The sequence below is a fragment of the Pongo abelii genome, chromosome 9 (assembly GCF_028885655.2).
Source record: "Pongo abelii isolate AG06213 chromosome 9, NHGRI_mPonAbe1-v2.0_pri, whole genome shotgun sequence".
In the NCBI taxonomy this organism is placed as follows: Eukaryota; Metazoa; Chordata; class Mammalia; order Primates; family Hominidae; genus Pongo; species Pongo abelii.
In genome coordinates this window covers 48,943,347-48,956,410 of record NC_071994.2, presented here as the reverse complement: position 1 = coordinate 48,956,410, position 13,064 = coordinate 48,943,347, and positions in this window count along the sequence as shown.

The window sequence follows — 13,064 nt, the reverse complement described above, 5'->3', positions numbered from 1 at the left end:
TGGAAAAGGAAATATCTTCACATGAAAACTAGACGGAAGCATTCTCAGAAACTCCCTGTGCTTTATGCATTCATGTCACGGAGAGGTACCTTCCTTTTGAAAGCGCAGTTTTGAAATCCTCTTTTTGTAGAATTTGCTAGTGGATGTTTGGAGCGATTTGAGGCCTATGCTGGAAATCGAAATATCTTCCCATAAAAACTAGACAGAAGCATTCTCATAAACTTCTTTGTGATGAGTGTAATCAACTCACAGACTTGAACCTTCATTTTGAAAGAGCAATTTTGAAACACTCTTTTTGTAGAATCTGCAAGTGGATATTTGGAACATTTTGAGGCCTTTGCTGGGAAATGAAATATCTTCACCTGAAAACTACACAGAAGCATTCTCAGAGACTTCTTTGTGATGTGTGCATTCAACTCACAGAGTTGAACCTGACTTTTGATAGAGCAGTTTTGAAACAGCCTTTTTGTAAATCTGCAAGTGGATGTTTGGAGCGATTTCAGGCCTATGCTGCAAAAAGAAATATCTTCACAGAAACCCTAGACAGAAGCATTCTCAAGAACTTCTGTTTGATGAGTGCTTTCAACTCATGGACTTGAACCTTCCTTTTGATAGAATAGCTTTGAAACACTCCTTTTGTAGAATCTGCAAGTGTTTATTTGGAGCGCTTTGAGGCCTAGGATGGAAAAGCAAATATCTTCACATTAAAAACTGGACAGAAGCATTCTCAGAAACTTCTGTGTGATGAGTGCATTCAACTCACACACTTGAACTTTCCTTTTGATAGAGCAGTTTTGAAAGACTCTTTTAGTAACACCTGTAAGTGGATATTTGGAGGGCATTTATGCCAATGCTGGAAAACGAAATATCATCACAGAAAAACTAGGCAGAAGCATTCTCAGAAACTTCTTCATGATGAGTGCATTCAACTCACAGAGTTGAACCTTCCTTTTGATAGAAGAGTTTGGAAACACTCCTTTTGTAGGATCTGCAACTGTTTATTTGGAGCGCTTTGAGGCCTATGTTGGAAAAGGAAATATCTTCGCATAAAAACTAGAGAGAAGCATTCTCAGAAACTTCCCTGTGCGTTCTGCATTCAGCTCACATAGCTGAACCTTCCTTTTGATAGAACAGTTTTGAAAAACCCTTTTCATAGAATCTGCAAGTTGACATTTGGAACGCTTTGAGTCCTCAGCTGGAAAAGGAAATATCTTCACATAAAAGCTGGATAGAAGCATTCTCAGAAACTTCTTTGTGATGAGTGCATTCCACTCACAGACTTTAACATTCGTTTTGAAAGAGCAGTTTTGAAAACTCTCCTTTTGTAGAATCTGCAAGTGGATATTTTGAGAGTTCTGAGGCCTTTGCTGGGAAATGAAATATCTTCACATGAAAACTAGACAGAAGCATTCTCAGAAACTTCTTTGTGATGTGCGCATTCAACTCACAGAGTTGTAGCTTCCTTTTGATACAGCTGTTTTGAAAAACTCTTTCAGTAGGATCTGCAAGTGGATATTTGGAGTGTTAAGAGGACAACAGTGGAAAAGGAAATATCTTCACATAAAAACTAGATGGAAGCATTCTCAGAAACTCCCTGTGCTTTATGCATTCATGTCACAGAGAGGTACCTTCCTTTTGAAAGCGCAGTTTTGAAATCCTCTTTTTGTAGGATTTGCTAGTGGATGTTTGGAGCGATTAGAGGCCTATGCTGGAAATCGAAATATCTTCCCATAAAAGCTAGACAGAAGCATACTCAGAACCTTCTTTGTGGTGAGTGCAATCAACTCACAGACTTGAACCTTCATTTTGAAAGAGCAGTTTTAAAACACTCTTTTTGTAGAATCTGCAAGTGGATATTTTGAGCGTTTTGAGGCCTTTGCTGGGAAATGAAATACCTTCACCTGAAAACTACACAGAAGCATTCTCAGAAACTTCTTTGTGTTGCGTGCATTCAACTCACAGAGTTGAACCTGCATTTTGATAGAGCAGTTTGGAAACAGCCTTTTTGTAAAATCTGGAAGTGGATAAATGGATCGATTTGTGGCCTATGCTGCAAAAGGAAATATCTTCACAGAAACCCTAGAAAGAAGCATTCTCAGGAACTTCTGTGTGATGTCTGCATTCAACTCACGGACTTGAACCTTCCTTTTGATAGAGCAGTTTTGAAACACTCCATTTGTAGAATCTGCAAGTGTTTATTTGGAGCGCTTTGAGGCCTATGATGGAAAAGGAAATATCTTCACATAAAAACGAGACAGAAGCATTCTCAGAAACTTCTGTGTGATGAGTGCATTCAACTCACACACTTGAACTTTCCTTTTGATAGAGCAGTTTTGAAACACTCTTTTAGTAGCATCTGTAAGTGGATGTTTGGAGGGTTTTTATGCCAATGATGGAAAACGAAATATCGTCACATAAAAACTAGGCAGAAGCATTCTCAGAAACTTCTTCATACTGAGTGCATTCAACTCACAGAGTTGAACGTTCCTTTTGATAGAACGGTTTTGAAACACTCCTTTTGTAGGATCTGCAACTGTTTAGTTGGAGCGCTTTGATGTCTATGTTGGAAAAGGAAATATTTTCACATAAAAACTAGACAGAAGCATTCTCAGAAACTTCCCTGTGCTTTCTACATTCAATGAACATAGCTGAACCTTCCTTTTGATAGAACAGTTTTGAAAATCTCTTTTCGTAGAATCTGCAAGTCGACATTTGGAACGCTTCGAGGCCTATGCTGGAAAAGGAAATATCTTCACATAAAAACTAGATAGAAGCATTCGCAGAAACTTCTTTGTGATGTGCACATTCAACTCACAGAGTTGAAGATTCTTTTTGATATAGCTGTTTTGAAACACCCTTTTAGTAGAATCTTCAAGTGGATATTTGGAGTGTTAAGAGGCCAACACTGGAAAAGGAAATATCGTCACATAAAAACTAGATGGAAGCATTCTGAGAAACTTCCCTGTGCTTTATGCATTCAAGACACAGAGAGGAACCTTCCTTATGAAAGCGCAGTTGTGAAACACTCTTTTTGTAGAATTTGCTAGTGGATGTTTGGAGCGATTTGAGGCCTATGCTGGAAAACGAAATATCTTCCCATAAAAACAAGACAGAAACATTCTCAGAAACTTCTCTGTGCTGTGTGCATTCAACTCACAGAGTTGAACCTGCCTTTTGATAGAGTAGTTTGGAGACAGCCTTTTTGTAAAATCTGCAAGCGGATATTTGGAGCGATTTGAGACCTATGCTGCACAAAGAAATATCTCCACATAAACCCTAGAGAGAAGCATCCTCAGAAACTCATTTGTCATTTGGGGATCGAACTCACAGAGTTGAACCTTCCTTTTCATAGAGCAGTTCTGCAACACTCTTGTTGTGGAAACTGCAAGTGGATATTTGGTGCGATTGCTGTATCTAGTGGAAAAGCAAATACATTCAGATGAAAACTAGATAGAACCGTTCTCAGAAACTTCTTTGTGATGTGTGCATTCTACTCAGAGAGTTGAAGTTTCCTTTTGATATAGTTGTTTTGAGACACTCTTTCAGTAGAATATGCAAGTGGATATTTGGAGTGCTAACAGGCCAACACTGGAAAAAGAAATATCTTCACATAAAAAGTAGACGGAAGCATTCTCAGAAACTTCCCTGTGCTTTATGCATTCAAGTCACAGAGCGGATCCTTCCCTTTGAAAGCGCAGTTTTGAAACACTCTTTTTGTAGAATTTGCTAGAGGATGTTTGGAGTGATTTGAGGCCTATGCTGGAAAACGAAATAGCTTCCCATAAAAACTAGACAGAAGCATTCTCAGAAACTTCTTTCTGCTGTGTGCATTCAACTCACAGACTTGAACCTTCATTTTGAAAAAGCAGTTTTGAAACACTCTTTTTGTAGAATCTGCAAGTGGATATTTGGAGTGTTTTGAGACCTTTGCTGGGAAATGAAATATCTTCACGTGAAAATTACACAGAAGCATTCTCAGAAACTTCTTTGTGATGTGTGCATTCAACTCACAGAGTTGAACCTGCCTTTTGATAGAGCAGTTTGGAAACAGCCTTTTTGTAAAATCTGCAAGTGGATATTGGAGCGATTTGAGGCCTATTCTGCCAAAGGAAATATCTTCACAGAAACCCGCGACAAAAGCATTCTCAGGAACATCTGTGTGATGAGTGCATTCAACTCACGGACTTGAACCTTCCTTTTGATAGAACAGTTTTGAAACACTCCTTTTGTAGAATCTGCAAGTGTTTATATGGAGCGCTTTGAGGCCTATGATGGAAAAGGAAATATCTTCACATTAAAACGTGACAGAAGCATTCTCAGAAACTTCTGGGTGATGACTGCATTCAACTCACACACTTGAACTTTCCTTTTGATAGAGCAGTTTTGAAACACTCTTTTAGTAGCATCTGTAAATGGATATTTGAAGGGCTTTTATGCCAGTGCTGGAAAACAAAATATCATCACAAAAACTAGGCAGAAGCATTCTCAGAAACTTCTTCCTGATGAGTGCATTCAACTCACAGACTTGAACGTTCCTTTTGATAGAACAGTTTTGAAACACTCCTTTTGCAGGATTTGCAACTGTTTATTTGGAGCGCTTTGAGGCCTATGTTGGAAAAGGAAATATCTTCACATAAAAACTAGACAGAAGCATTCTCAGAAACTTCTTTGTGATGAGTGCATTCAACTCACAGACTTTAACATTCCTTTTGAAAGAGCAGTTTTGAAAACACTGTTTGTGTAGAATCTGCAAGTGGATATTTTGAGGGTTTTGAGGCCTTTGCTGGGAAATGAAGTATCGTCACCTGAAAAGTAGATAGAAGCATTCTCAGAAACTTCTTTGTGATGTGCGCATTCAACTCACAGAGTTGTAGCTTCCTTTTGATAAAGCTGTTTTGAAACACACTTTCAGTAGAATCTGCAAGTGGACATTTGGAGTGTTAAGAGGCCAACACTGGAAAAGGAAATATCTTCACATGAAAACTAGACGGAAGCATTCTCAGAAACTCCCTGTGCTTTATGCATTCATGTCACGGAGAGGTACCTTCCTTTTGAAAGCGCAGTTTTGAAATCCTCTTTTTGTAGAATTTGCTAGTGGATGTTTGGAGCGATTTGAGGCCTATGCTGGAAATCGAAATATCTTCCCATAAAAACTAGACAGAAGCATTCTCATAAACTTCTTTGTGATGAGTGTAATCAACTCACAGACTTGAACCTTCATTTTGAAAGAGCAATTTTGAAACACTCTTTTTGTAGAATCTGCAAGTGGATATTTGGAACATTTTGAGGCCTTTGCTGGGAAATGAAATATCTTCACCTGAAAACTACACAGAAGCATTCTCAGAGACTTCTTTGTGATGTGTGCATTCAACTCACAGAGTTGAACCTGACTTTTGATAGAGCAGTTTTGAAACAGCCTTTTTGTAAATCTGCAAGTGGATATTTGGAGCGATTTCAGGCCTATGCTGCAAAAAGAAATATCTTCAGAGAAACCCTAGACAGAAGCATTCTCAAGAACTTCTGTTTGATGAGTGCTTTCAACTCATGGACTTGAACCTTCCTTTTGATAGAATAGCTTTGAAACACTCCTTTTGTAGAATCTGCAAGTGTTTATTTGGAGCGCTTTGAGGCCTAGGATGGAAAAGCAAATATCTTCACATTAAAAACTGGACAGAAGCATTCTCAGAAACTTCTGTGTGATGAGTGCATTCAACTCACACACTTGAACTTTCCTTTTGATAGAGCAGTTTTGAAAGACTCTTTTAGTAACACCTGTAAGTGGATATTTGGAGGGCATTTATGCCAATGCTGGAAAACGAAATATCATCACAGAAAAACTAGGCAGAAGCATTCTCAGAAACTTCTTCATGATGAGTGCATTCAACTCACAGAGTTGAACCTTCCTTTTGATAGAAGAGTTTTGAAACACTCCTTTTGTAGGATCTGCAACTGTTTATTTGGAGCGCTTTGAGGCCTATGTTGGAAAAGGAAATATCTTCGCATAAAAACTAGAGAGAAGCATTCTCAGAAACTTCCCTGTGCTTTCTGCATTCAGCTCACATAGCTGAACCTTCCTTTTGATAGAACAGTTTTGAAAAACCCTTTTCATAGAATCTGCAAGTTGACATTTGGAACGCTTTGAGTCCTCAGCTGGAAAAGGAAATATCTTCACATAAAAGCTGGATAGAAGCATTCTCAGAAACTTCTTTGTGATGAGTGCATTCAACTCACAGACTTTAACATTCGTTTTGAAAGAGCAGTTTTGAAAACTCTCCTTTTGTAGAATCTGCAAGTGGATATTTTGAGAGTTCTGAGGCCTTTGCTGGGAAATGAAATATCTTCACATGAAAACTAGACAGAAGCATTCTCAGAAACTTCTTTGTGATGTGCGCATTCAACTCACAGAGTTGTAGCTTCCTTTTGATACAGCTGTTTTGAAAAACTCTTTCAGTAGGATCTGCAAGTGGATATTTGGAGTGTTAAGAGGACAACAGTGGAAAAGGAAATATCTTCACATAAAAACTAGATGGAAGCATTCTCAGAAACTCCCTGTGCTTTATGCATTCATGTCACAGAGAGGTACCTTCCTTTTGAAAGCGCAGTTTTGAAATCCTCTTTTTGTAGAATTTGCTAGTGGATGTTTGGAGCGATTAGAGGCCTATGCTGGAAATCGAAATATCTTCCCATAAAAACTAGACAGAAGCATACTCAGAACCTTCTTTGTGGTGAGTGCAATCAACTCACAGACTTGAACCTTCATTTTGAAAGAGCAGTTTTAAAACACTCTTTTTGTAGAATCTGCAAGTGGATATTTTGAGCGTTTTGAGGCCTTTGCTGGGAAATGAAATACCTTCACCTGAAAACTACACAGAAGCATTCTCAGAAACTTCTTTGTGTTGCGTGCATTCAACTCACAGAGTTGAACCTGCATTTTGATAGAGCAGTTTGGAAACAGCCTTTTTGTAAAATCTGGAAGTGGATAAATGGATCGATTTGTGGCCTATGCTGCAAAAGGAAATATCTTCACAGAAACCCTAGAAAGAAGCATTCTCAGGAACTTCTGTGTGATGTCTGCATTCAACTCACGGACTTGAACCTTCCTTTTGATAGAGCAGTTTTGAAACACTCCATTTGTAGAATCTGCAAGTGTTTATTTGGAGCGCTTTGAGGCCTATGATGGAAAAGGAAATATCTTCACATAAAAACGAGACAGAAGCATTCTCAGAAACTTCTGTGTGATGAGTGCATTCAACTCACACACTTGAACTTTCCTTTTGATAGAGCAGTTTTGAAACACTCTTTTAGTAGCATCTGTAAGTGGATGTTTGGAGGGTTTTTATGCCAATGATGGAAAACGAAATATCGTCACATAAAAACTAGGCAGAAGCATTCTCAGAAACTTCTTCATACTGAGTGCATTCAACTCACAGAGTTGAACGTTCCTTTTGATAGAACGGTTTTGAAACACTCCTTTTGTAGGATCTGCAACTGTTTAGTTGGAGCGCTTTGATGTCTATGTTGGAAAAGGAAATATTTTCACATAAAAACTAGACAGAAGCATTCTCAGAAACTTCCCTGTGCTTTCTACATTCAATGAACATAGCTGAACCTTCCTTTTGATAGAACAGTTTTGAAAATCTCTTTTCGTAGAATCTGCAAGTCGACATTTGGAACGCTTCGAGGCCTATGCTGGAAAAGGAAATATCTTCACATAAAAACTAGATAGAAGCATTCGCAGAAACTTCTTTGTGATGTGCACATTCAACTCACAGAGTTGAAGATTCTTTTTGATATAGCTGTTTTGAAACACCCTTTTAGTAGAATCTTCAAGTGGATATTTGGAGTGTTAAGAGGCCAACACTGGAAAAGGAAATATCGTCACATAAAAACTAGATGGAAGCATTCTGAGAAACTTCCCTGTGCTTTATGCATTCAAGACACAGAGAGGAACCTTCCTTATGAAAGCGCAGTTGTGAAACACTCTTTTTGTAGAATTTGCTAGTGGATGTTTGGAGCGATTTGAGGCCTATGCTGGAAAACGAAATATCTTCCCATAAAAACAAGACAGAAACATTCTCAGAAACTTCTCTGTGCTGTGTGCATTCAACTCACAGAGTTGAACCTGCCTTTTGATAGAGTAGTTTGGAGACAGCCTTTTTGTAAAATCTGCAAGCGGATATTTGGAGCGATTTGAGACCTATGCTGCACAAAGAAATATCTCCACATAAACCCTAGAGAGAAGCATCCTCAGAAACTCATTTGTCATTTGGGGATCGAACTCACAGAGTTGAACCTTCCTTTTCATAGAGCAGTTCTGCAACACTCTTGTTGTGGAAACTGCAAGTGGATATTTGGTGCGATTGCTGTATCTAGTGGAAAAGCAAATACATTCAGATGAAAACTAGATAGAACCGTTCTCAGAAACTTCTTTGTGATGTGTGCATTCTACTCAGAGAGTTGAAGTTTCCTTTTGATATAGTTGTTTTGAGACACTCTTTCAGTAGAATATGCAAGTGGATATTTGGAGTGCTAACAGGCCAACACTGGAAAAAGAAATATCTTCACATAAAAAGTAGACGGAAGCATTCTCAGAAACTTCCCTGTGCTTTATGCATTCAAGTCACAGAGCGGATCCTTCCCTTTGAAAGCGCAGTTTTGAAACACTCTTTTTGTAGAATTTGCTAGAGGATGTTTGGAGTGATTTGAGGCCTATGCTGGAAAACGAAATAGCTTCCCATAAAAACTAGACAGAAGCATTCTCAGAAACTTCTTTCTGCTGTGTGCATTCAACTCACAGACTTGAACCTTCATTTTGAAAAAGCAGTTTTGAAACACTCTTTTTGTAGAATCTGCAAGTGGATATTTGGAGTGTTTTGAGACCTTTGCTGGGAAATGAAATATCTTCACGTGAAAATTACACAGAAGCATTCTCAGAAACTTCTTTGTGATGTGTGCATTCAACTCACAGAGTTGAACCTGCCTTTTGATAGAGCAGTTTGGAAACAGCCTTTTTGTAAAATCTGCAAGTGGATATTGGAGCGATTTGAGGCCTATTCTGCCAAAGGAAATATCTTCACAGAAACCCGCGACAAAAGCATTCTCAGGAACATCTGTGTGATGAGTGCATTCAACTCACGGACTTGAACCTTCCTTTTGATAGAACAGTTTTGAAACACTCCTTTTGTAGAATCTGCAAGTGTTTATATGGAGCGCTTTGAGGCCTATGATGGAAAAGGAAATATCTTCACATTAAAACGTGACAGAAGCATTCTCAGAAACTTCTGGGTGATGACTGCATTCAACTCACACACTTGAACTTTCCTTTTGATAGAGCAGTTTTGAAACACTCTTTTAGTAGCATCTGTAAATGGATATTTGAAGGGCTTTTATGCCAGTGCTGGAAAACAAAATATCATCACAAAAACTAGGCAGAAGCATTCTCAGAAACTTCTTCCTGATGAGTGCATTCAACTCACAGACTTGAACGTTCCTTTTGATAGAACAGTTTTGAAACACTCCTTTTGCAGGATTTGCAACTGTTTATTTGGAGCGCTTTGAGGCCTATGTTGGAAAAGGAAATATCTTCACATAAAAACTAGACAGAAGCATTCTCAGAAACTTCTTTGTGATGAGTGCATTCAACTCACAGACTTTAACATTCCTTTTGAAAGAGCAGTTTTGAAAACACTGTTTGTGTAGAATCTGCAAGTGGATATTTTGAGCGTTTTGAGGCCTTTGCTGGGAAATGAAATATCGTCACCTGAAAAGTAGATAGAAGCATTCTCAGAAACTTCTTTGTGATGTGCGCATTCAACTCACAGAGTTGTAGCTTCCTTTTGATAAAGCTGTTTTGAAACACACTTTCAGTAGAATCTGCAAGTGGACATTTGGAGTGTTAAGAGGCCAACACTGGAAAAGGAAATATCTTCACATGAAAACTAGACGGAAGCATTCTCAGAAACTCCCTGTGCTTTATGCATTCATGTCACGGAGAGGTACCTTCCTTTTGAAAGCGCAGTTTTGAAATCCTCTTTTTGTAGAATTTGCTAGTGGATGTTTGGAGCGATTTGAGGCCTATGCTGGAAATCGAAATATCTTCCCATAAAAACTAGACAGAAGCATTCTCATAAACTTCTTTGTGATGAGTGTAATCAACTCACAGACTTGAACCTTCATTTTGAAAGAGCAATTTTGAAACACTCTTTTTGTAGAATCTGCAAGTGGATATTTGGAACATTTTGAGGCCTTTGCTGGGAAATGAAATATCTTCACCTGAAAACTACACAGAAGCATTCTCAGAGACTTCTTTGTGATGTGTGCATTCAACTCACAGAGTTGAACCTGACTTTTGATAGAGCAGTTTTGAAACAGCCTTTTTGTAAATCTGCAAGTGGATATTTGGAGCGATTTCAGGCCTATGCTGCAAAAAGAAATATCTTCACAGAAACCCTAGACAGAAGCATTCTCAAGAACTTCTGTTTGATGAGTGCTTTCAACTCATGGACTTGAACCTTCCTTTTGATAGAATAGCTTTGAAACACTCCTTTTGTAGAATCTGCAAGTGTTTATTTGGAGCGCTTTGAGGCCTAGGATGGAAAAGCAAATATCTTCACATTAAAAACTGGACAGAAGCATTCTCAGAAACTTCTGTGTGATGAGTGCATTCAACTCACACACTTGAACTTTCCTTTTGATAGAGCAGTTTTGAAAGACTCTTTTAGTAACACCTGTAAGTGGATATTTGGAGGGCATTTATGCCAATGCTGGAAAACGAAATATCATCACAGAAAAACTAGGCAGAAGCATTCTCAGAAACTTCTTCATGATGAGTGCATTCAACTCACAGAGTTGAACCTTCCTTTTGATAGAAGAGTTTGGAAACACTCCTTTTGTAGGATCTGCAACTGTTTATTTGGAGCGCTTTGAGGCCTATGTTGGAAAAGGAAATATCTTCGCATAAAAACTAGAGAGAAGCATTCTCAGAAACTTCCCTGTGCGTTCTGCATTCAGCTCACATAGCTGAACCTTCCTTTTGATAGAACAGTTTTGAAAAACCCTTTTCATAGAATCTGCAAGTTGACATTTGGAACGCTTTGAGTCCTCAGCTGGAAAAGGAAATATCTTCACATAAAAGCTGGATAGAAGCATTCTCAGAAACTTCTTTGTGATGAGTGCATTCAACTCACAGACTTTAACATTCGTTTTGAAAGAGCAGTTTTGAAAACTCTCCTTTTGTAGAATCTGCAAGTGGATATTTTGAGAGTTCTGAGGCCTTTGCTGGGAAATGAAATATCTTCACATGAAAACTAGACAGAAGCATTCTCAGAAACTTCTTTGTGATGTGCGCATTCAACTCACAGAGTTGTAGCTTCCTTTTGATACAGCTGTTTTGAAAAACTCTTTCAGTAGGATCTGCAAGTGGATATTTGGAGTGTTAAGAGGACAACAGTGGAAAAGGAAATATCTTCACATAAAAACTAGATGGAAGCATTCTCAGAAACTCCCTGTGCTTTATGCATTCATGTCACAGAGAGGTACCTTCCTTTTGAAAGCGCAGTTTTGAAATCCTCTTTTTGTAGGATTTGCTAGTGGATGTTTGGAGCGATTAGAGGCCTATGCTGGAAATCGAAATATCTTCCCATAAAAACTAGACAGAAGCATACTCAGAACCTTCTTTGTGGTGAGTGCAATCAACTCACAGACTTGAACCTTCATTTTGAAAGAGCAGTTTTAAAACACTCTTTTTGTAGAATCTGCAAGTGGATATTTTGAGCGTTTTGAGGCCTTTGCTGGGAAATGAAATACCTTCACCTGAAAACTACACAGAAGCATTCTCAGAAACTTCTTTGTGTTGCGTGCATTCAACTCACAGAGTTGAACCTGCATTTTGATAGAGCAGTTTGGAAACAGCCTTTTTGTAAAATCTGGAAGTGGATAAATGGATCGATTTGTGGCCTATGCTGCAAAAGGAAATATCTTCACAGAAACCCTAGAAAGAAGCATTCTCAGGAACTTCTGTGTGATGTCTGCATTCAACTCACGGACTTGAACCTTCCTTTTGATAGAGCAGTTTTGAAACACTCCATTTGTAGAATCTGCAAGTGTTTATTTGGAGCGCTTTGAGGCCTATGATGGAAAAGGAAATATCTTCACATAAAAACGAGACAGAAGCATTCTCAGAAACTTCTGTGTGATGAGTGCATTCAACTCACACACTTGAACTTTCCTTTTGATAGAGCAGTTTTGAAACACTCTTTTAGTAGCATCTGTAAGTGGATGTTTGGAGGGTTTTTATGCCAATGATGGAAAACGAAATATCGTCACATAAAAACTAGGCAGAAGCATTCTCAGAAACTTCTTCATACTGAGTGCATTCAACTCACAGAGTTGAACGTTCCTTTTGATAGAACGGTTTTGAAACACTCCTTTTGTAGGATCTGCAACTGTTTAGTTGGAGCGCTTTGATGTCTATGTTGGAAAAGGATATATTTTCACATAAAAACTAGACAGAAGCATTCTCAGAAACTTCCCTGTGCTTTCTACATTCAATGAACATAGCTGAACCTTCCTTTTGATAGAACAGTTTTGAAAATCTCTTTTCGTAGAATCTGCAAGTCGACATTTGGAACGCTTCGAGGCCTATGCTGGAAAAGGAAATATCTTCACATAAAAACTAGATAGAAGCATTCGCAGAAACTTCTTTGTGATGTGCACATTCAACTCACAGAGTTGAAGATTCTTTTTGATATAGCTGTTTTGAAACACCCTTTTAGTAGAATCTTCAAGTGGATATTTGGAGTGTTAAGAGGCCAACACTGGAAAAGGAAATATCGTCACATAAAAACTAGATGGAAGCATTCTGAGAAACTTCCCTGTGCTTTATGCATTCAAGACACAGAGAGGAACCTTCCTTATGAAAGCGCAGGTGTGAAACACTCTTTTTGTAGAATTTGCTAGTGGATGTTTGGAGCGATTTGAGGCCTATGCTGGAAAACGAAATATCTTCCCATAAAAACAAGACAGAAACATTCTCAGAAACTTCTCTGTGCTGTGTGCATTCAACT